Source organism: Primulina eburnea, chromosome 6 (assembly GCF_022965805.1).
Source record: "Primulina eburnea isolate SZY01 chromosome 6, ASM2296580v1, whole genome shotgun sequence".
Lineage (NCBI taxonomy): Eukaryota > Viridiplantae > Streptophyta > Magnoliopsida > Lamiales > Gesneriaceae > Primulina > Primulina eburnea.
In genome coordinates, this window is record NC_133106.1 from 39,211,914 (window position 1) to 39,233,882 (window position 21,969).

Sequence of the window (21,969 nt, forward strand, 5' to 3'; positions counted from 1 at the left end):
CCTTTTCCTGCAAAGCTGTTTGGTGTTGAAATTTTTTCTTCGGGGGCAACTTGAGCACGACCCGTTAATGGAATAAATATATCATATGATAAGATGAGAAATCATCTAAGTGACAAACAGCGTTTCCATCTTCATCTTAAAAATTCCCGAGGATATTCTTATTGCACGTGATCGTTCAGTAATTCCAACAAAAAAAAATGTGGTTCCACTCAAATTACAAATTCACCACACCAAAAGCTTCACAGCTGACAGCCGTGCGGACTAAACAAAAATAAAACCATGCACAATACAAAAACACACGCACACAATGGCTCACAATTACAAATAACAATTAACTATCGTTTAATAGCATTACATGTTCACACACTAAATGCTTCCTTCCACTCACTCTCTTCTCTCGCGTGACTACATATATAACAAAAAATGGCCACTGCTCCATTCTAAATTCAAAACCAACCAGCAGCCTCCTATCCCGGGTTCGCAGTCACCCAATTTACGTTAATAATTCCTTTAGCCATGATAGATAATTACAACTACAACGCCTTCCTAACATCCCAATCACTAACCTACCCACATAAATTAAACGATATTCACTCTCTTTTCAGTTCATCCTCCATGCAAATCAGAGTAAAGCCAGCACCTCACTGTCCTCGGTCTTTGATTCCACCGCAAGCTGAAGTGGATTTTACCTTGGTCATCCACAGCTTGATGATCGGCTCCTCTGAGGTTAATGCAGAGTTATCATGGAACCACACAGTTGATAACTACATAATACTACCAACAATTTTACAAGCTCACACTCCTGATCTAATTGATTCAGAACAAACATTTTCATTTTTTGTCCGTGACAGTTGTAGAAATTGATGGATCAATTACGTGAGACTGAGTTTAGCAAATATGTACATACCTTGTTAGAAGAAGCTTCACCAACGAACTTTTTCCTCTAATGATACAACGATGGAGGGGAGTCTGGCCCCTTGAATCAACAGCATTTATGTTTGCACCATACTGCAATAGAAGCTCTATCATTCCAATACCTGCAGTTTCGCAAGCAAGGTGGCGCAAATACCAACCATCCGCATCCTCCATGCAATTATTGCCGCCACCAGCACTTGCTATATTTATTGAGCCTGAAAATGTCTTTTGCAACAGCTCAGGATCCAAGCAGCACGAGTAGGGGTTGAGGGCAGACTGTTCTTGCATCATCATAACTTTGGCTAGGGTAAGAGAAGAGTTGCAAGTTACTTGCTCGGTGAAAGCATTTAGATCGGGTTCAGAGTTGACAATGAGCCAATACACAGCTTTCTTGTCGTTGGCACGAACAGCATCGCACATTTGCTGTGCCACTGGATGATTTTGCTTGGGCTTCCGGACAAAAACCTTCTCTGCATACTGCAAAAAGGAAATAAAATTTCTGTATGCTCAAGTCAAGAATCAGATCTGACAAGTCACACAAAAACAGATGCTAGGGAGGAAGCCAATCTCGATAATTTTCTTATACATTTTCCATTTATTATTTACACAAACTCATGTTTGTTGAGATATATGTGTGAGAAATTTGATGCTTCAAGCCCATTTTGCTAATAGAGTCACTAAACCTGTGATAAATTCTTAACCATCTAATGCAGAGTAGAACTGTGTAGATCACCAGGAGATAGGAATCTGCATACATTGTTTAAAAGCAAGGTAACATAAGGGTGTTGATTCCTTGGATTCCATTAATATATATATGATAAAAAACACAATTGAGGTCTACAAATTATTTCGTATCAAATTTATATGGAGCTTTCTGCCTAAAAGGTAAAGAAAAACTGCAGGATAAGAATCAAGGTATTGTAAGAAGCTTACCTTGGCGTGAATAAATTTTTCTTTCATACAAATTGAATCTGCAGAATTGGGCTTGTTGAAGTAAAGCATTTGTTGTTTACCAGGCCGATACAAGCTTCAGTATTAAGAAATGAATCAATTCTTAACTTGTGCAAGAATTATATTCAGAAACAATCACAATGAGCACGTATATACTATATTCAGTAAAGGACAAGCTTTACCTTGTCGAGCCAAGATCAACCTGGAATACACCCTTTGACTGCAGTAACTCCTCCCACACCGAGTTTGCAAAGGTGTTGCCCAGAGATTGAAATAGATTTATAACTGATGGTTCCCAAACTTTGACATCAAGAGTCAGCGATCTAACCTACGTGGAATGCCACTATATTGATCACAATATCCCAGGTATCCAAATCAAGATAAAACATTGTGTAAGTAAGAAACAATTCACAACATCACCATCATCAAACATAAAATGAAACAATGAACTAATACACCTCTCTTTATTCCCATTTTACAATCCCGCGAAGCGGGTGCATACTTCTAAATTGCCATAAGATAGGTGATGGAAAACCAGGAGGCTAGGACATATACATGCAACCCCGAGATACTTTTCAGATACGACAACTCATCGGTCTTTCAACCATTTCAAGTGAATAAAGAGTCCTTCATAGAATCTCTTCAGCCACGTGTATGCACCGCTGGCATGGCCTTTCACCATTGAAAAAAGCGTTGAAGATGATTAATGCACAAGACCCTGGTGAAAATCATAATATAGTATATATAGAGGTCAACCATTTCCTATACCTTAGATATATGTCCTCCAAGATTTCGGTGGACACCGGAGCATTCAATGCAGACGAGAACACCTAGATTCAAGGATGCCCAATCTGGATCAGGAGAACCACAATCAGCACATTTATCATTACCACACACTTTCCGCAATGCATCAATTGGCTTCTCAAATTTTAAACTGGCTCTGTGCTGTTGTGAACTTCTCAAAGGGGCGGTCTGTTTGAACAGAAGCAAACCTATCTGATGTGGAATCTTCAACTGCTCCATGATCAAAGTCGGCACTTTCGAATGAGCTACTATCGCTGGTGGATCGATGATGACCACTGCCCATTGGACTATCAGCCAAACACTGGAACATCAATAACCAAATTCCATTAATTAGATTAAAAAAAATTACCAACACCGCAGTAAATAAACATTACATACCCTCTCAGGAGCCTGAGAACTTAGTAATGATGCAATCACCCCCGTAATTTTCTCAATCCAATCCATTTGATCCAGGGAACTCTCTGCCTGCACTGGCAAGTCAAAGAAGTCACTTGCACCCATGCAGACAATTAACCATCAAGAGGATGTTTCCCAAATCTGCTTTAACAGAAAATAAAGTAATAAACACATCGAAAAGTCAAGAGGTCATTCTTTAAGGAATGATAACAGACCTGCAAAGTGTAGTTCTTTGTTGGAGATATAATTCGAAAGCAAAACCTTAAATCTGATTGATCAGCATCAACTTTGATTGTTGATGTCAACAGATTCACAGTGTAATGTGCCACGGATTTCTCATCATGTACCCCACCATGATAATGAGAAGATAACCAACGACTGAGTAATTCAGAACTATTCCTTTGATTCGCAAGTTGAGTACCAGATCCCTGCTATGGAATGATAATTTAAATGGGGATAAAAAAGAGAACTAGAATTTTTTTTATCAAAATCCCTTTGGATTCTAATATGAAGTTTGAATATCTACTCACAGAGGGTTTGCTATTTTGTTTGCGATAGTAGTACAGCATTCCTCTGCTATCGAGAACAAAAAACCTTCTTTTCCAATCACCTCTCAGGCTTGAGGAAAGTTTTGAGAGATAACCTTGTCTAATTGTTTGAACCTGAAACTGTAAGCTTCAGACTAGTATTCAACTCAGAATAAAACAAAATAGTAGAGATAACAAGTACAGTAATGATAATTCGGAAACAATTGTAAATGTCAATACTTTTCGACCTTTCCTTTTGCAGCAGTTTGCATGACGGCCTCTATCATCTTATGTGAACTCTTTCCAATGGCTTGTATCCCATCTCCATTTGGAGATCCATTGGACCCATTTGAAGAACACCTGCTCTGTCTATCAATTTGTCTTTTATACTCTTGCATCCTCTCGTTAAGAGCTGCCTGCTCATAATTAGATCTCTCCCTTGATTGCTTCGCGAAAGTTGATACCTGCACAATATAAGCATCATAAATTCAAGAGTTCCCATCTGGAATTATTTTTTTCCTGTGCGGTCTGCAGCAACTGATTTAGGAAATTGTATCCCCTCAAAATTCTGTTAACCCGTGGAAGGTAAAGATATCTTGCTCCAGATAAAACATGAAGATAGTGAGAAAACTAATCTGTAATTTTTTTTGTTAACCAACGAAAAGAAAAAGCATAGGAAAAGGAAAAGGAAAAGGAAAAGGACAAACCTGGTTAATGTAGGCTTCCATTTGATGCAACAGCTCATAACCCTACATGGAATCAAAGATGAAGGGATTTTAAATAAAAAAACTATTACACAATCATTATACGGTTTCTCCACTAAGTACCTGTTTGGAATAACGAAGGTGAGCAGCCATTGTTTCACTAACTGCTTCCAAGAACTGAAATCTTTGTTTTGCACCAACGGTTGAAAGAGCAGTTACCTTGATGTTAACATTCAGAAAAAGGATTTATGATGATGCATCGATGAAATTTATTGTGCTCACAAGATCTAATGAATATAAAGATGATATTATCACACACCAGATTAAATCGAGCCTGCTCAAAAATGGACCGAGCATGGTGAATTTCCTGGACGTGTTTCAGACAAAATAGTTATGTGGCAGATATTTACTTATATGAACTACATAATTTGACTTCTTGATTCAAATTTTATATATTACCTCCTCCAGAAGAGTTGCTACGTCACTCCTTGTGCCTTTCCTCAATGACAAAAACTTTTCGCAAGCCTGTAGCAACAAACTAGCTGATAGTTATCAGTTACATATCTAGGGAAAGCATATCAGAAATTCACACTAATCACATTTTGCCTGCTAAAGAAGCTATACGGCTCCAAGAAACTCCCTCTGGTTCAGAGTCTGAAAACCACTTCATAACCCCAGAATTATATTATTTTAGACAAACAGATTTGTCTTTTGGTTAACTCATCTACACACATTTTAGCTTGCTAAGCTACCCTTGTCAGGCATATTTGACATGTATTACTGAGAACAATTATAGAATTTAAACCACCCACCACACCCAGTCAACCCCAGACAAACCCATCAAGTTGACTGAAGAAATGCTTCATAAAGCTAAATACAAGTATCATACTGAAGGTTTATACTAGAATATAACCTGGTCATAAAGAAGACTGGCCTTGTCGAAGCGCTTTCGTGCCTCCTGCATAATAAACTTCATCAGCGAATAAATCTAACATACATATAAATATATGTCTTCTAATTGTGAATTTTCTAATATAACCTTATTCATTTAACTTAGCAAATTAAATTAATAGGTTATATTAAGGGTTTTTTTTGTAATTCATTGTCCATCTTAAATGAATTTGGACATTAATACATCTTCCTCTTTCTTTCCTAAATTTTATGCCAAAAAAATTATTTATTTACATTTTCTTGTTCATTTAAGTTAGCAAATTAAATTAATAGGTTTTAAGGGTTTTTGTAATTCATTATCCATCTTAAATGAATTTGGACTGTTGGGAAGAACATAGCCTTCGTAAATATGTCAGCCAGCTGAAGTTGAGAAAGAACGTAGGTGGCAGTAATAACCCCATCTTCCATCTTCTCACTAATGAAGTGACGGTCTACCTCAACATGTTTCGTCCTATCATGGTGTACATGATTATTTGATATGCTGATGGCTGTTTGATTGTCACACAACAGTTCAACTAGGGAATTTTCTTCCACTTTTAACTCCGTTACCAATCTTCTGAGCCACATCCCCTCACATATCCCATGGGCCAATGCTCGAAATTCAGCTTCAGCACTACTGCGGGCAACGACATGTTGCTTCTTACTTCTCCACGTCACTAGGTTTCCCCATACAAATGTACAATACCCTGATGTCGAACGTCGGTCTGTAGGGGATCCAGCCCAATCAACATCACTGTATACCCTAGTTCTTCGGTTTGTAGTCTTCCTAAATAGGATTCCTTTACCAGTAGACCCTTTGAGGTACCTCAACACTCGATATGTAGCAGCCATATGTTCCTCGGTCGGGTTGTTCATGAATTGACTGAGAACACTTACCACAAATCCAATATCTGGTCGTGTATGTGCCAGATATTTTAATTTTCCCACTAGTCTTTGATATATTCCCTTGTCTACTAAGAGATAGTCCCCATTTTCACCAATTTTGATATTCGGATCCATCGGAGTGTCAGTAGGTTTACACCCTAACATTTTTGTTTCTTTCAGAAGATCAGTAACATATTTACGTTGAGAAATAAATATGCCACCAGAAGATCTTGCTACTTCCATTCCCAGAAAGTATTTTAGATGTCCGAGGTCTTTCATCTCAAATTCCCTACTGAGGAGTTCACATAATTGATTTCTTCTTTATGATTCCCTATGAGTACAATATCATCCACATAAACAATAAGAATTGCACTTTTACCTTCTCCAGAGTGTTTCACAAATAAGGTGTGGTCAGTCTGACGTTGAGAGTAGCAATCATTCTTTAACACTTTCATGAATCGATAAAACCAAGCTCTAGGAGATTGTTTAAGTCCATACGGGGACTTCCAAAACCTGCACACCTTGTTTATTTGTATTTGAGATTCAAAGCCAGGAGGGATTTTCATGAAGACTTCTTCCTCAAGATCACCATTAAGAAATGCATTTTTCACATCAAGTTGGTACAATGGCCGGTCGAGGTTAACAGCGAGTGATAAGAGAACTCGGACAGTGTTGAGTTTAGCAACAGGAGCAAAAGTTTCTTGGTAGTCAATGACATATGACTTAGTGTATCCTTTGGCTACAAGTCTTGCTTTTAGTCGTTCTATACCCCCATCAGACTTATGTTTGACTGTGAAAATCCACTTGCACCCGACCAGTTTCTTAGCTGATGGAAGATCAGCGATGTCCCATGTGTTATTATTTTCCAATGTCTTTATTTTATCAAAGACAACAATTTTCCATTTTGGATCATTTAAGGCATTTTCTACCGTGGGGGGAATCTGCATCTGATCTAGATTGGAAAGAAAGGCACAATACATAGGTGAAAACCGTTTAAATGAGACGAAGTTGCGTATAGGGTGTTGTGTGCATGATCGAGTTCCTTTTCGTAGTGAAATAGGTCTTTCATCAAGGTTATCAATAAGCTCACTGTTGTTAATCACATGTATTGGAACATTTCATGTTCGCAATCTTGATTATGATGCTAACAAAACTTGTTATTTTGTTTCTAATTATTTACCTTAGTGCACAGGTAGCTGAAACTGATCAGGCTTCGAACTGATCAGTTAAGCGAGGTAAAACTGAAGCTATCGAGACGTAAAACTGAAAAGCACCAGCTGATCGACCAAACTAAATCAGTTCAACTGACATATCAAAGACACAAAACCAAACCTTTCCCTTATCCCTCGAGCCAACTTCGATTTTCACCGAGCCACGCCCGAGCCACCCTGAGCCGATCCCTGACAAGCCCCTCTAGGAACCTTCCTGGACCCTTAGAATCCATAGGACCTGATCTTAACTCCAAAACCGAAGCACTACATAAGCTGCAAGAAACAGCCGAGAAACCCACCTAGACTACCCTTGAGCCATGTTCGTTTTTTCTCGAGCCAAGCCCGAACCTTCTTGAGCCAACCTCGAACCAGACCCCCTATGGACCCTACTGGACCCTTAGAACCTCTAGGACCTGACCCTAGCCCCAAAACCGAAGCCCCAACTTCAGCTGCAAGCCACAGCCGAGGAACCCACATAGACTAGACCCTTGTTTTCTTGCTTAGCCACTCAACCAACGAGTCAGCCCTTGAACCAGCCCCTTAGGCACCCTCCTAGGACCCTAAGGACCTAACCTAGCCCAGCCCAAAGCCCCCTGGCCGAGCAATCTCTCCCAGCACAAGCTGCTGTACCTGCACGACTTCTATGAGGCTTCACAGGTTGGAGTCCCCCTGGTGACTCCTTCCCTGACTCAAGCACGGCCCTAGCCCAGCCCTGGTTGCAACCGAGCCATGCCATGCAACCAAACTTCCCCTTAGCCACAAAAACGTGCAGCTGGGTCCAACTTCTATCATGTCTTGTGTGCAGCATGTTCATGTGTTCTAGGACCCTTTAAAAACGTGTAAAAACATCCCATAACAATTCCTTAAATAATTATTTGAGATGGTTTAGAGTCGACGGAATTAAGAAAATGTCAAAAGAGCGAAATTTTACGTCTAGGGGTAAAACTGTAATTTTACACCCGAAAATTAGTAAACGTCATTGCAGTGTCCTGAATGCTGTTTTATATGCTAATATGATTATTTTACATGTTTATGGAATTTTTATGGATATGTTAAAACGTTTATTTTAAATGTTTATGGATTTTTATATGTTAATATGCTTATTTTAAATGTTTATGGATTTTTATGATTTATTATGCTAATATGTTTATTTTAAATGTTTATGGAATTTTATGATGAAACGATAACGTTAAAAAATATGTTGCATGCTTGGTTTAAAAGAGGAAAAAAAACGTCATATGTATGTTTAATTTTTATTAAGTGATGAAAATACGAAAAGTTGAAAGAAGTGAAGTAATTGTGACTAATACGATGATACGAATGGAGATATCGTGAGGGAAAAGGCCCCAGAGGAAGCCCGTTTACGGGAGAAGGCCCCAGAGGGAGCCCGACAATCGTATTTCCAATGACATGATATGTTAATACGTAAGGCCAAGGCTCAGTTGACGGGTGAGAGTGTTGCTGATGTTCCCGCCGCCCAATACTATGGTTACATGTAGATGGATCCATCGCCCAATACGAATACGAAAGTCACAATTAATGATCTGAATTCAACGAAAATGAATATGAATAAGGATATGGATATGAATATGAATACGAATATGAATATGCTGATGTGAATATGGATACAAATATGAATATATTTATGATGAATATGAATATGTTTACGTTGATACGAAAATGTTTATGTTTAAAGTTTATGTATCATTATAAAAATGTTTATGAAAAATGTTTATGTTTAAGTTTATACATCTTCATGAAAATGTTATTTTAAGTACAAGTATTTTTACAGTACATGTGATTTGTATACGTATTATGTTGTTATCAAGATTATGGAGTGTTGAGTCTTAAGACTCACTAGGTATGATCGATGCAGGTGGATATGATAATAATGATAATGGAGGCCTTGATGGTTGATTTGACTGGACTGAAGGTACACATAACCCGAGGACCAGCACTTCTAGTCTTCCGTATTTACGATTATGATTTATGTTAAAGATTTTACGACTATTTATTTATGTTTATGAGTGATTTTTGAGATGGTGTTAGTTTTAGCAATTTTGATAATTTAGGATATGCAAACGTTTAAACGATTTTATGATTCAAACTATTTTCCTTTGAAATTTTCAAATGTTAGTTGGTTGCGTTACTTTTAAAATGATGTCAAAAATATTTTATGCATGTGTATGTAAGCCGATCGAAATAGTGAAGTGTTTTAAAAAAAATCTATTACTTTTTAAGAAAACGATTAGTGGCCGTTTCAATTATTGCTTAACTAACAATAATTTCAATCTTCTACATACAACAACTGAGATTTCCTTGTTAACAACATTACATAAATAATAAACTGCAAAACAGAATTTAATTAACTTGCATGAAATATTAAGGAACTTATATAGCCACAAATATAATCTATGAGCTATTTTTCACATCAAACAGCATGAATTAAAAATTGTACCTTGACATCTTGTAAATCTAAGTTCACAAACTGCAGCAATCTTTCATTCAGTATGTGCTCAACCTGAAAGGATCAAAACGCAACAAGACAAATGGGAATGCATGATATCTTAGTTACTCATTTCTTTACACTAAGTCACCTTACTAATTTGAGATAGGCATTAATCTAGAGAAATGGGATGAGTACCAACAAACATATTTTGCACAATACTTGTTTGGGATCCCTTTTAATTATGTCACCATTCTCTCAAAAAATAGATAAAAAGCTCTTCGGTTTTTCCTCGAGGGCTAGCCAATAACCATATAGATAAATAGGCGTAAAATCCCATAAAACATAGATTAAAACAATGAGTTTACCTGAGATCCAAGAACTTCTTTATATGTCCCAATTTCCCTCAGTGCTATGGTGAACTTTGTCATGACAGGACCTACAAATATTAGATTTTGGCTTGATAGCGTCATATTCCCATCAAGATACTGATTGAAACTTATTTGCCAATATAAACGATGTACCAGGAGATTTTATGAAACAGAATAAATTAATCTAATACTGACTACTGAGGAAGATTTAAACAAGAAGGACCAAAAAGAAGCACTTGGATCAAAGGGAAATAAAATTTAGGATGAGTAAATTATTCGAACATATGTAGGACCTGATATTTGTAAGATCAAAGAGAGAACTTCATATTTATCACCGCACTAGGAAGACATTGTCACCAACAGTCCAAAATAGACACAAGCAATCAAGGTGGCATAGGCCTAGCTGCCCCTCTTTGGTAATGGAAGGAGCGGGGGATTTGGGTAGGTCACTGGACTAGTGCCAAAAGTTGGTTTATATAAAAGGTAACCGTAAAACCCAAGAAACATTGATAATTCTTGTTCTCGGAAGAGTGGGCAGCAAAATTATGCAGGCTATGGTGTCATACTTAGAGTTTAGATTCAATGCCAGTTGCTCCAAGTGGAAAATTACCCTAGAAAAGATATTGGTTTGCTTTAATTTAACAGGATCTAATTCTTCTCTGTCCTATTTCAACTTCCTTAATGATAGGTCATGACCTCATGAGTACCAATTCAATTGAGTAAATGACGTGTGTTTTAGAATTTAGCATTACTGAGGAATTATTATCAAAACAATGAGATTACATTCAATACATCATATATTGAGGTTTTAAACCAATTATTTAATACTTCACATAGTGAATATGCAATAACCGATTTTGAGATGCTGAAAAATGTTATGGTAAAATGGAAGGCTAATCTACAGAACTGTAATATTATTTCAGCACACTGGATTAAGTTAAATAGAAATCTATGTAAAATTTTCAAATATCTTGAAACCTAAACAGATAAAGGTCATGCAATGGTTGAATGTACAGTTGTATCTACATCAAAAGTGCAACATCAGAAAATATTGGAAGTAGAAACTACCTTTCATCGATAATCAAAATAAACAAGACATAGCATGCACATATTATTGAAAAAAGGAAGAATATACCTCCAAAGGCAACACTAATGGGATCATTATGCCCTCCACCAAAAGTTTCCAACACACTAGCAAAAGCAATGTCTCCATCATATTCCTCGCCCAGACCTTCACTGTAAGTCGTACAGCATCGTTAAAAGTCAGAGACATACAACATTAACTTTCAGAAACTAAGGAGACTAGAAGTGAACAAAGATCCAAGTGCAATAACTTCTCTTCATTATCTGACAGAACGGACGAATGTATCATGGTACTAGATCTTTCTATAGCTAAACCACATATTTCTGAAATATCTTTTTATCTCTAGTACAAAGATACAGTACAGGTAGCGCATCCACTTCGAAGGACTTCCTTCCGTGGACAGTAAGTCTAAGAACATACAAGCGCCTTATACTAAGCGATAGATACCAAAGGTAAGAGATTTGAGTGCAATATTGGCTTAAGTTCAATAAGATGGCCCCATCTGAATCTAATTACATCAAAAGCCCTAGAGTTTCCCATTTTCTCTAAAAAATATAACTTAAACTAGATCTTAACTTCATCAGGAAACAAAACCAAGAGTGTAAAATTTCACGGGTTTTCAAAATAAAAACATCAACAAAACAAAAGCTGAAACACCTAAAAAAGTTCTCACGTGTATTTCCGACTTCCTTTGTAAAACTTTAGACACCTCTCCCTCAAAGATTCAGAACTTTCCTCCAATGTTTGTATCTGTAAGCAGAATAAATGGCATTTTTAAAAAAACCAGTGACTATGAAAAGGCTCCAACAAGGTAATGCAACCAAAGCCTAATTTTGACTCAAAATAGTATTAGTGGATAGTTCATCCAAGATCACTTTGTAAATTCCAACCAAATGACCTGTGATATTAAAAAGTAACTTGTTAGCTGTTCAAATGCAGAACAGTCAAATATGGAAATTGTAATATTGTCGTTCTCCAGAGCTGCACAAATCTGTAAAAACAAGACAAAATGTTCCAAGATGATCAACTAAAAATAGTTTGCATCTCATAAAAGTTTTTTTTAACACTTTTTTTTGATAAGAAACAAATAATTATTATTAATATATGTTAATGTCCATTACAGGAAGTGGACTAGAAGTCCACTACTAATGAAAAGAAACCAAAACGTCTAACAATAGATGTAAGACCAATCTCGAAATAAATCAGAAATCGATAAACCCTTGAAAACTTTGACTGATCGAATCCAGTTTGCTATATTGATCTTGATTTTCTCCCAGCAATCTTCTTATGTTCCTTCAGTCTCTTGAAAGATTCTTCTATTTCTCTCTAGCCATATTGCCCAACATATTCCGTGCATCACCACTCTCCAAAAGATTTTTCCTTTTTTGCCAAGCAACTGTCCAAGGTCCGTAGCAAACAAGTCCTTTGATATTTTCGGAGTAACCCAAACCAGTCTCAGTTCTTCCAAAGCCCTACCCCACAGTGCACTACTGAAATTGCAATGAACAAGCAAATGATCTTGTGTTTCCGCATCCTTACGACACAACACACACCAGTTTGGAGAAAGAGCACAAGTAGGCCATCTTTTTTGAATCACCTCGGATGTTGGTAATTTGCCTAGAATTGCCGTCCAAGAGAAGATTTGAATTTTTGTTGGAATAGGTGTTTTCCAAATGATATCGAAGAAGCTGAATTGTAGTGCAGAATTATTAACGTTGAAGAAAGAATTGAACATAGATTTGACTGAAAACATCCCCGACGGATCCCCCTCCCATACCCGGAAATCATCAACCCCTTCCACCATTATTACCCTGTCCAAAATACCTAGGAACACAGACAATTGATTGATCTCTTCGTCTCGAAGTGATCTACGAAAATGTAGATTCCATGATAGAGCAGTTGACGAGTTATGAAAAGAGACAAAATGAGATATGGGTAAGTTACGACCCTGTGAAATGAGATATAATGAAGGAAACATGTCCCGGAAAGATGATTCCCCCCACCAAATGTCCTCCCAAAATCTGATTTTAGTTCCCCCTCGAACCTCTAATCGCAAAAGTCGGTGATAAATCGGGTAAGATCTAGAGATGAATTTCCACGGACATCTGAAAGTGACATTTTTCGCCAACCCCGCATCCCAACCATTTTCTTGTAGTCCATACTTACTCCTAATTATTCTTCTCCACAACGTGTCATTTTCAACACTAAACCTCCACCACCATTTTCCCAATAAAGCAATATTTCTCAAACAAATATTCCCTACACCTAACCCACCACGCTCTTTCGGTCTACAAACCTTTTTCCATCCAACCATATGGCAATGTGTTTCGCCCTCATGTCCATCCCACAAAAAATCACGCATTGTTTTCTCCCATCCCGCCGCCAACTCAAAATAAAGTGACTATTAGGAAAAGAAGTTCATTGATTAAGAAAGCATAACTCAAGCTGTTGTATGTCTGTACAAGAACGAAAAATGAATTGAATTACATTTGACTAACCAACTCCCACTATTTATATTAGTGGTCAATGTATTGACTCTATCTAATACAAAAGCTACTTCTAACACTCCCCCTCAAGATGTGAGTGGATGTTATGCACTCCCGTCTTGACCAGGAGATCTTTAAAACGCGAAGAAAGCAATGGCTTTGTGAACAAATCTGCCAGCTGCAATTCTGAAGAAACATGCATCAGTTTAATAACTTTGGCTTGCATTTGCTCACGTACAATATGACAATCAATGTCGATGTGCTTAGTCCTCTCGTGAAAGACTGGATTTGATCCAATATGTATAGCAGCTTGGCTATCACAAAACAGAACTGACGGCTCATTGGTTTCAACTGCTAGATCTTTAAGTAATGTTTTGATCCACATAACCTCACAAGTAGCCGCTGCCATAGCCCTGTATTCCGCTTCAGCAGATGATCTGGAGACTGTTGGTCGTTTCTTTGATCGCCAAGATATCATAGACTCACCAAGGAATACACAAAAGCTTGTAACTGATCTTCGTGTGTCCAAGCATGAACCCCAATCTGCATCCGAAAAGAACTTGAGTTTCAGATCAGATACACTCTTGTAGAGCAGGCCCTGCCCATTGTTCTTTTATATACCTCAAGACATTCAACGCTACTTCCATATGCGAGGAGCGTGGTTTAGAAACGAATTGACTTAGTTTATTCACAACATAAGTCAAGTCAGGACGAGTAATCATGAGATATATTAAACGTCCGATCAGTCTTCTATATGCAAGATGGTCAGAAATCAACTTCTCATCATCAATAGACAGTTTGGTGTTGGCGTCCATGGGTGTGGATCTCGGTTTACAGTCAAGAAGAGCAGCTTCTGTAAGTAATTTCACTGCATAGTTCCTTTGGCAAATGGAAATACCGCATTTTGATCTAGCCACTTCTATACCCAAAAAATATTTCAATTCTCCCAAGTCTTTCAACCGAAACTTGCTGTCAAGATATGCCTTCAATTCATTTGCCTCTTTCTCACAATTGGTGGCAACAACAATATCATCAACATAAACTAATAAGGCAACAAAGATATTTCCTCTTGTCCTAAGAAATAACGAATTATCAGCATGGGACTGTAAGAAGCCAATATCTAACAGTGCAGTAGAAAATTTAGCAAATCATTGGTGCGGTGCTTGTTTTAACCCATATATCGATTTGTGGAGTTTACACACAGCATTTGGTGGTAGAGGAGTCTCCCCCTCTCTGCAATACCCTTGGGGCAGAAACATGTAGACCTCTTCCGAGAGATCGCCATGAAGGAAAGCATTATTAACGTCGAGTTGGAGTAAAAACCAACCTTTGGCAGCAGCTAAAGCTAACAAGAGATTAACAGTCACAAGCTTAGCTACCGGAGAAAATGTTTCAAGATAGTCAATGCCCTCTTGTGGCGTGTACCCTTTTGCAACTAAGCGTGCCTTGTAACGCTGCAGAGAACCATCGGCAGAGAACTTGGCTTTATAAACCCAACGGCAGCCAATAACAGATTTGCCCGGGGGTAAGGGGATGACAGACCAGGTGTTGTTGGCTTCTAAAGCATTGATTTCATCTGTCATTGCTTGTCTCCACGCAGGAATAGCAACAGCTTGAGAGTACTATTCTGGTTCAATGATGGAGGATATATTGTTGACAAGAACAGAAAAGAAAGAAGAAAGTTTGTGTGAACTGAGATAGGTAACCAAAGGGTGTGCTGTTGTGGAAGGAATTTGTGATGCAACAGTGAAACAATGATAATCACGAAGATGATGTGGAGGATGAATGGGACGAGTTGATCTAGTGTGCTTGTGCAAGACATTGGGAATGGTTGTGATAGAGTCATGAACTGGTATGACACTATCAGAAAAAATAGAAGAAGAATCGGAAAGGGATGAAATATCTTTGAAAGGAAAGGAAAGTTCATGAAAGATGACATCCCGTGAGATAAACAATTCATTAGTCTCCATGTTTAAAAGTTTATAACCTTTGTAACCCGGTGGATAGCCCAGGAAGACAGACTTGATAGCCTGAGAAGAAAACTTATCTCGAGAGGATGCAAGAGTGGAAGCAAAACATAAGCACCCAAAAACTTTCAGGTGGGAAGTAGAAGGGGATTTATGATGCAACAGCTCAAAGGGTGACTTATTGTCAAGTAAACTCGATGGAGTACGGTTAATCAAATATACAGCGGTAAGAACACAATCTGGCCAATAAACTTTTGGAACATGAGATTGAAAGAGAAGGGCACGAGCCACATTCAAGATATGTTGGTGTTTGCGCTCAACCACAGAATTTCTGTTGTGGTCGTTCAACGCAAGAATGAAAATGAACAATGCCCTTTTGATGAAAGAAAGTTGTGAAATTGAGTTCCGGAGCATTGTCACTCCGGACCCCCTTAATTTTGACACCAAATTGAGTAGATATCATTTGATAAAAAATTGGAAATATCGTTTGGACGTCACACTTCGCTTTCAGCATGTATGTCCAAGTGAAACGAGTGTGATCATCCACTATGGTCAAGAAATATTTATGACCTTCAACCGAAACAGTACTAAAAAGGCCCCAAACATCTATATGTAAAGGCTGGAAAGACACATCACACAAATTATTCTGAGAAACAAAAGGCAAACGTTTTTGCTTTGATAAATGGCAAATGGAACAAGGTTCATGAGATGGCTTTACAAAAGAAGAACCCAAGTGTGTACTTAAGCTAGAAAGTTTAACAAATGAAGGGTGTCCCATACGAAAGTGCCATAGATGTGTAATATCAACAGAGGCATTACAGACGACTGGAGAGAAGACATTTCCCAACTTGCTCAGCACATATAGATTGCCAACACGTTTACCCATCCCAATCATGTTGACTTGGTTGATATCCTGGATTTTACAAACATCATAGAAGAAACAAACTGAACATGGAAGAGATTTAGTAAGGGAAGTGATAGAGAGTAAATTGAATTTAAATTGTGGCACATATAAAACATCATGAAGAGTAAGGTCACTGGCCAGCTGAACCGAACCAATGTAGGTAACATTTATTGAAAAATTATTTGGAAGGATCACTTTGGAATTGATGTGCCTAAATGTGGTAAAAAGAGACATGGAACAACATATATGATGTGTGGCTCCTGTGTCTATTACCCAATCCAGGCGTTAAATGGCAGGGAAAGAATCGAATAAAGAGAAAATACCATTGAAGCAGGACACTGATGACTCTTGCTGTTGGTGTTCCATTGTGGGGCTATTCATTGTTTGAATTTTGGAGCTTAAAAACTCTATAAGCTGATTACACTGACCATGAATGAGAGAGTCAGCAAAGACAGTCGAAGCAACCTCTGAGGACGCAGAAGAAGCATAAGTCTGGTATGCTTGTGCTTTCCCGAAAGGTGGTTGTCCATATTTGGGATGTCCAAGAGGGAAACCGTGTAACTTGTTACACTTATCTACTGTGTGATTGGTGTAGTTGCAATAGGTGCAAACTTTATCACTTTTGACTTTGGAATTCATGAACCTTTTTACGGGTCCTGCAGCAGTGGACGCATTGGACAGAGGTGAAGCCTCAATGTCTAATTTGACATTACCAGATGTGATAGACCGTTGTCTCATCTCCTGAGCCACGAGAGAAAACACCTTGGCAATACCAGGAAGAGGATCTACCAATAAGATTTGTGCACGTACCTGTGCATAAGAATCATTTAGCCCCATCAGAAATTGCATAACACATTCCTGATTATGATAATTCACCCATTCTTTCATTGATCCACAACTGCAAACTGAAATCGGCTGGTAATCCTTCAATTCATCCCAAAGTGTTCGCAACTTTGTATAGTAGGAACCAACACTCAGAGATCCTTGGTTAAGAGCACTAAGTAGTTACTTAATCTGATAAATCCTAGGCGCATTGCTTTGTTGGAACCGATCACGTAGATCGAGCCAAACTTCATTACAAGTTGACATGTATATGAGACTATCAATGATTTCACGAGTAACAGCATTCAAAATCCACGAGGTTACCATGCTGTTACAACGAACCCAAGCACCATACAGGAGATCATCAGGCGAAGGACGAGGCATAGTATTATCCACAAATCCAAGTTTGTTTTTAGCAGTTAAGGCCATGGCCATAGCTCTGCTCCAGGTATTATAATTCGAACCAGATAACGGACGAGATACAAGAACAAGACCTGGATGATCACCGTTCTGCAGAAAATATGGATTGCTTGAATCCTCAACAAGAATGCGATTCGCGGAAGCATAATTTGGATTGTTGTTAATCGCTTGACCACCTCCTTTCACCATCTTGAAAAGAAAAATGAACAGATCGAGATGTGGAGTGAATGATTCAAAGCGAATTGAAGATCAATCAACAAACTGAAGATCGATTAAGATATAGAAGATCGAAAAGAGCTGAAAATTCTTGCTCTGATACCATATTAGGAAAAGAAGTTCATTGATTAAGAAAGCAGAACTCAAGCTGCTGTATGTCTGTACAAGAACGAAAAATGAATTGAATTACATTTGACTAACCAACTCCCACTATTTATATTAGTGGTCAATGTATTGACTCTATCTAATACAAAGCTACTTCTAAGAGCATCTCCAACCGGGACGGCAAAATAGCATTTCACGCTATTTTGCTGTCCCATGCCATCCAACCGGGGCGCTAGCGCCCAGCGCCTCCTGCGTCAAATTTGACGCATGAGGCACCCTGCGTCAAATTTTGACGCATGGTGTTTTGTTTTTTTTTATTTACTTTTATATTAATTTTAAATTATGATTAATTTAATAAATAATATATTTAATAATATGTGAATTCTTTAATATATTTTAAATTATTTTAACGCATTTAATTCATATATTAAATAAAAAAAATAGTTTGTTAGTATTAATATTTGAAATTTATTTGATTAACAGATTAATCTATAAATTGAAAGGTTAATGAAAATAACATAATCGAATACACAAATTTATTGAATCATATTTAAACATTCAAACACACGATTAAAATAAAAAAACGAAATCAAATACATTTAATTTAAGTGCAAGGATAATAAAAGAGAATCAAACTAAATTATCAATAATCTGGAAAATCAGGTCCTGATCCAGATCCAGGTCCTCCAAAATCCCCCAAAAATTTTCCAAATGTGTTGCCTTCACGTTGACGATGTTCTTCCTCTCTTTTCTGCATAATTCTTGCTCTTTCATTTTGAACCATTTGACGCATTTCTGGATCACCAATTGTGGTCAGATCCATGTACAAAATTTTATTCTCCTCTTGAAGAGCAGCCAATGCTATTTGTTGTTGACAAATTTCTAGCTTTTTTTGTTCATTTTGCAACATTAACAGGTTAATATCATAATTTTGTTGCATATCGGCAGCTCCCTTTTGTAGTACATTGATAAGATCGCGATGACCTTCCTTCATCGTCGAAATTAATTCGGATACATTTTCTTCTTTTTTTTTCTTTAATTTGGATTTTTTCACTCCAAGTGGTCGCTGAGATGGAGTTCCACCTGCATTTTCATCACTACTTAAATTAATTGAAAATGAATTTATTCCTTGAGAACCTGACATTGGAGATTCCGGTTCTTGATAATCTGATTGTGACGAATCCAAAGTTGTGACATGTTGTTTTGATAGTGGTATCGGTCCACTGTCGTTGGCCGAAAATTTCTCCAAATCTTTCATGATAGGCCACACATGATCAAATTTGAATCCTCGACTGAAATTTTTTTCTTCCATCATTAAATCTTTAGCTCGGTTCAACTGCACAAAAATATCCAACCCGTATAAAAATAAAGTTAGCGTATCCAGAATATTTTAAAACTAAAGACTTACAATATCTTCCTCGGATGCGCCACTCGGCTTCAGCTTTTCAATTATGCTTACACAACCACATAATTTTCTAACGGCACGGAGGATAACTTGCATGCAACATTGCATTGATCTTCTATTGCGTTCTTGCATGTTATTGGATCTGCTGCCATTGAAAGCTTCTTCAATACGACTCCAAAATTGATCTTCGGATTGGTTTATACCGATGATAGGATTTTGCGAGACGTCAAGATAAACATGACATAATAGCTTATCTTCTTCGATAGAGTAGTTAGATGTTTGGCTACTGGAGTCCATTGATTTTCTTTGAAGAAATATATTATTTGGAGTATGATTTGTAATGTTTGATAATTCAATCAAACAATCAGGAGTATATTTATAGTAGAAATTCCACCTATCATTTCAAATGCACCTACCGGTCCAAATGCACCTACCGTTCCAAATTCACCTACCGTTCCAAATGCACCTAACCTTCCAAATTCACCTACCATTCCAAATTCACCCACCGTTCCAAATGCACCTAACCTTTCAAATGCACCTACCGGTCCAAATGCAACTACCGAATCACCTACCGTTCCAAATTCACATATCGTTTCAAATGCATCTAACCTTCCAAATTCACCTACCACTCCAAATTCACCTACCGTTCTAAATGCACCTAACCTTTCAAATGCACCTACCGGTCCAAAATGCACATACCGATTCACTTACCGTTCCAAATTCACCTACCGTTCCAAATGCACCTAACCTTCCAAATTCACCTACCATTCCAAATGCACCTAACCTTTCAAATGCACATACCGGTCCAAATTCACCTACCGATTCACCTACCATTCCAAATTCACCTACCGTTTCAAATGCACCTAACCTTCCAAATTCACCTACCATTCCAAATTTATCTACCGTGCCAAATCCATCTACCGTTCCAAATGCACTTACCGTTCCAAATCTACCATTATATAATGTAGATTGTATTATCCCACTAACACATAAATCTTGCATTCTTCATATCACAAAAATGAATCCGACTTTTCAATTTGATGCAATATCATCTAGCTCATATTCATTGTCAGATAATGAAGATGATATTCAATTCTTCGAAAATCTCCAAAACAGAAGCAATGCAATACTGACAACTATATCTCGAGAACAAAATTTGGTTGCTTCCTACATTATCCAACAAGAAGAAGAAGTCACACATGGAGGTTCAATTCCGGGTCACATAGTCATTCGACGTGACCGTGAAATTGCTGATCGTAAGTTGTTTAACGACTATTTTGCTGAAAATCCAGTATATAACGAAGCAATGTTCCGTAGACGATTTCGAATGTCTCGGAATCTTTTCCTTCGGATAGTAGATGGTATACAGAATCACGATGTTTATTTCATACAACGAAGTGATAGTTTGGGACGGCTCGGGCTGTCGACTAATCAAAAAGCAACTGCTGCATTGAGAATGCTAGCATATGCCTTACCTGCGGATGCTACTGATGAATACATCCAAATAGGAAAATCGACTGTAATTCAGTGTATGCAACGCTTTTGTCGAGCTATAGTGGAAGTTTTTGCTGAGCAATACTTGAGATCACCTACGGCCAATGATGTTGCTAGACTACTCTATATTGGGAAACAACGAGGTTTTCCTGGAATGTTGGGAAGTCTCGACTGTATGCATTGGAGGTGGAAAAATTGCCCCACGGCTTGGGCGGGACAATATGCAGGTCGTAGTGGTTCTCCAACAATCATTTTAGAAGCGGTGGCTGATTATGATCTTTGGATATGGCATGCATATTTTGGTATGTCCGGAACCAATAATGATATAAATGTTTTAGAGTCGTCCAGTCTATTTTCCAATCTTGCACAAGGAATTGCTCCTCCAGCTCATTACAATATTGGAAGCAAAGAATATGATACTGGATATTATCTAGCTGATAGTATTTATCCGAAATGGTCAACTATTGTGCAGACTATCCATGATCCGTGTGGTCCAAAGAAACAGTATTTTGCGATGAAACAAGAGTCATGCAGGAAAGATGTGGAGCGTGCATTTGGCGCTCTTCAATCACGATTTGCAATTGTGGCATCTCCCGCCTGTGGTTGGAAGAAAAAACATTTGCATGATATAATGAAAGCACGCACAATATGATAATCGAAAATGAACGTGATCTTAGTGCACCAATTCAAGATGTGAGGGAAGCACCGACTCCAGTGGTAGAAATTGTTGTCAATGAACATATCAGATTTCAAGAATTTCTCGCTCGATATAAAAAAATAAAAGACAAAGACGCCCACTTTGCATTACGAAATGCTTTGATTGATCATTTATGGGATGAATATGATCATTCAAATATTTGAAATTGTATTTTTATTGTATTTTTTAATTTAATGTCATGTATTTATACTATGTTTTTTTAATTCAA

At 37.7% G+C, this 21,969-nt stretch overlaps 2 pseudogenes; one reads left to right on the forward strand and one right to left on the reverse strand.

Moving 5' to 3' along the window:
- Window positions 1–155: 155 nt before the first annotated feature.
- Window positions 156–19,474, reverse strand: LOC140835247 (ADP-ribosylation factor GTPase-activating protein AGD3-like; annotated as a pseudogene).
- A 727-nt stretch (window positions 19,475–20,201) lies between these two features.
- LOC140835249 (uncharacterized) lies at window positions 20,202–21,968 on the forward strand (annotated as a pseudogene).
- The last annotated feature ends 1 nt before the right edge of the window (window position 21,969 follows it).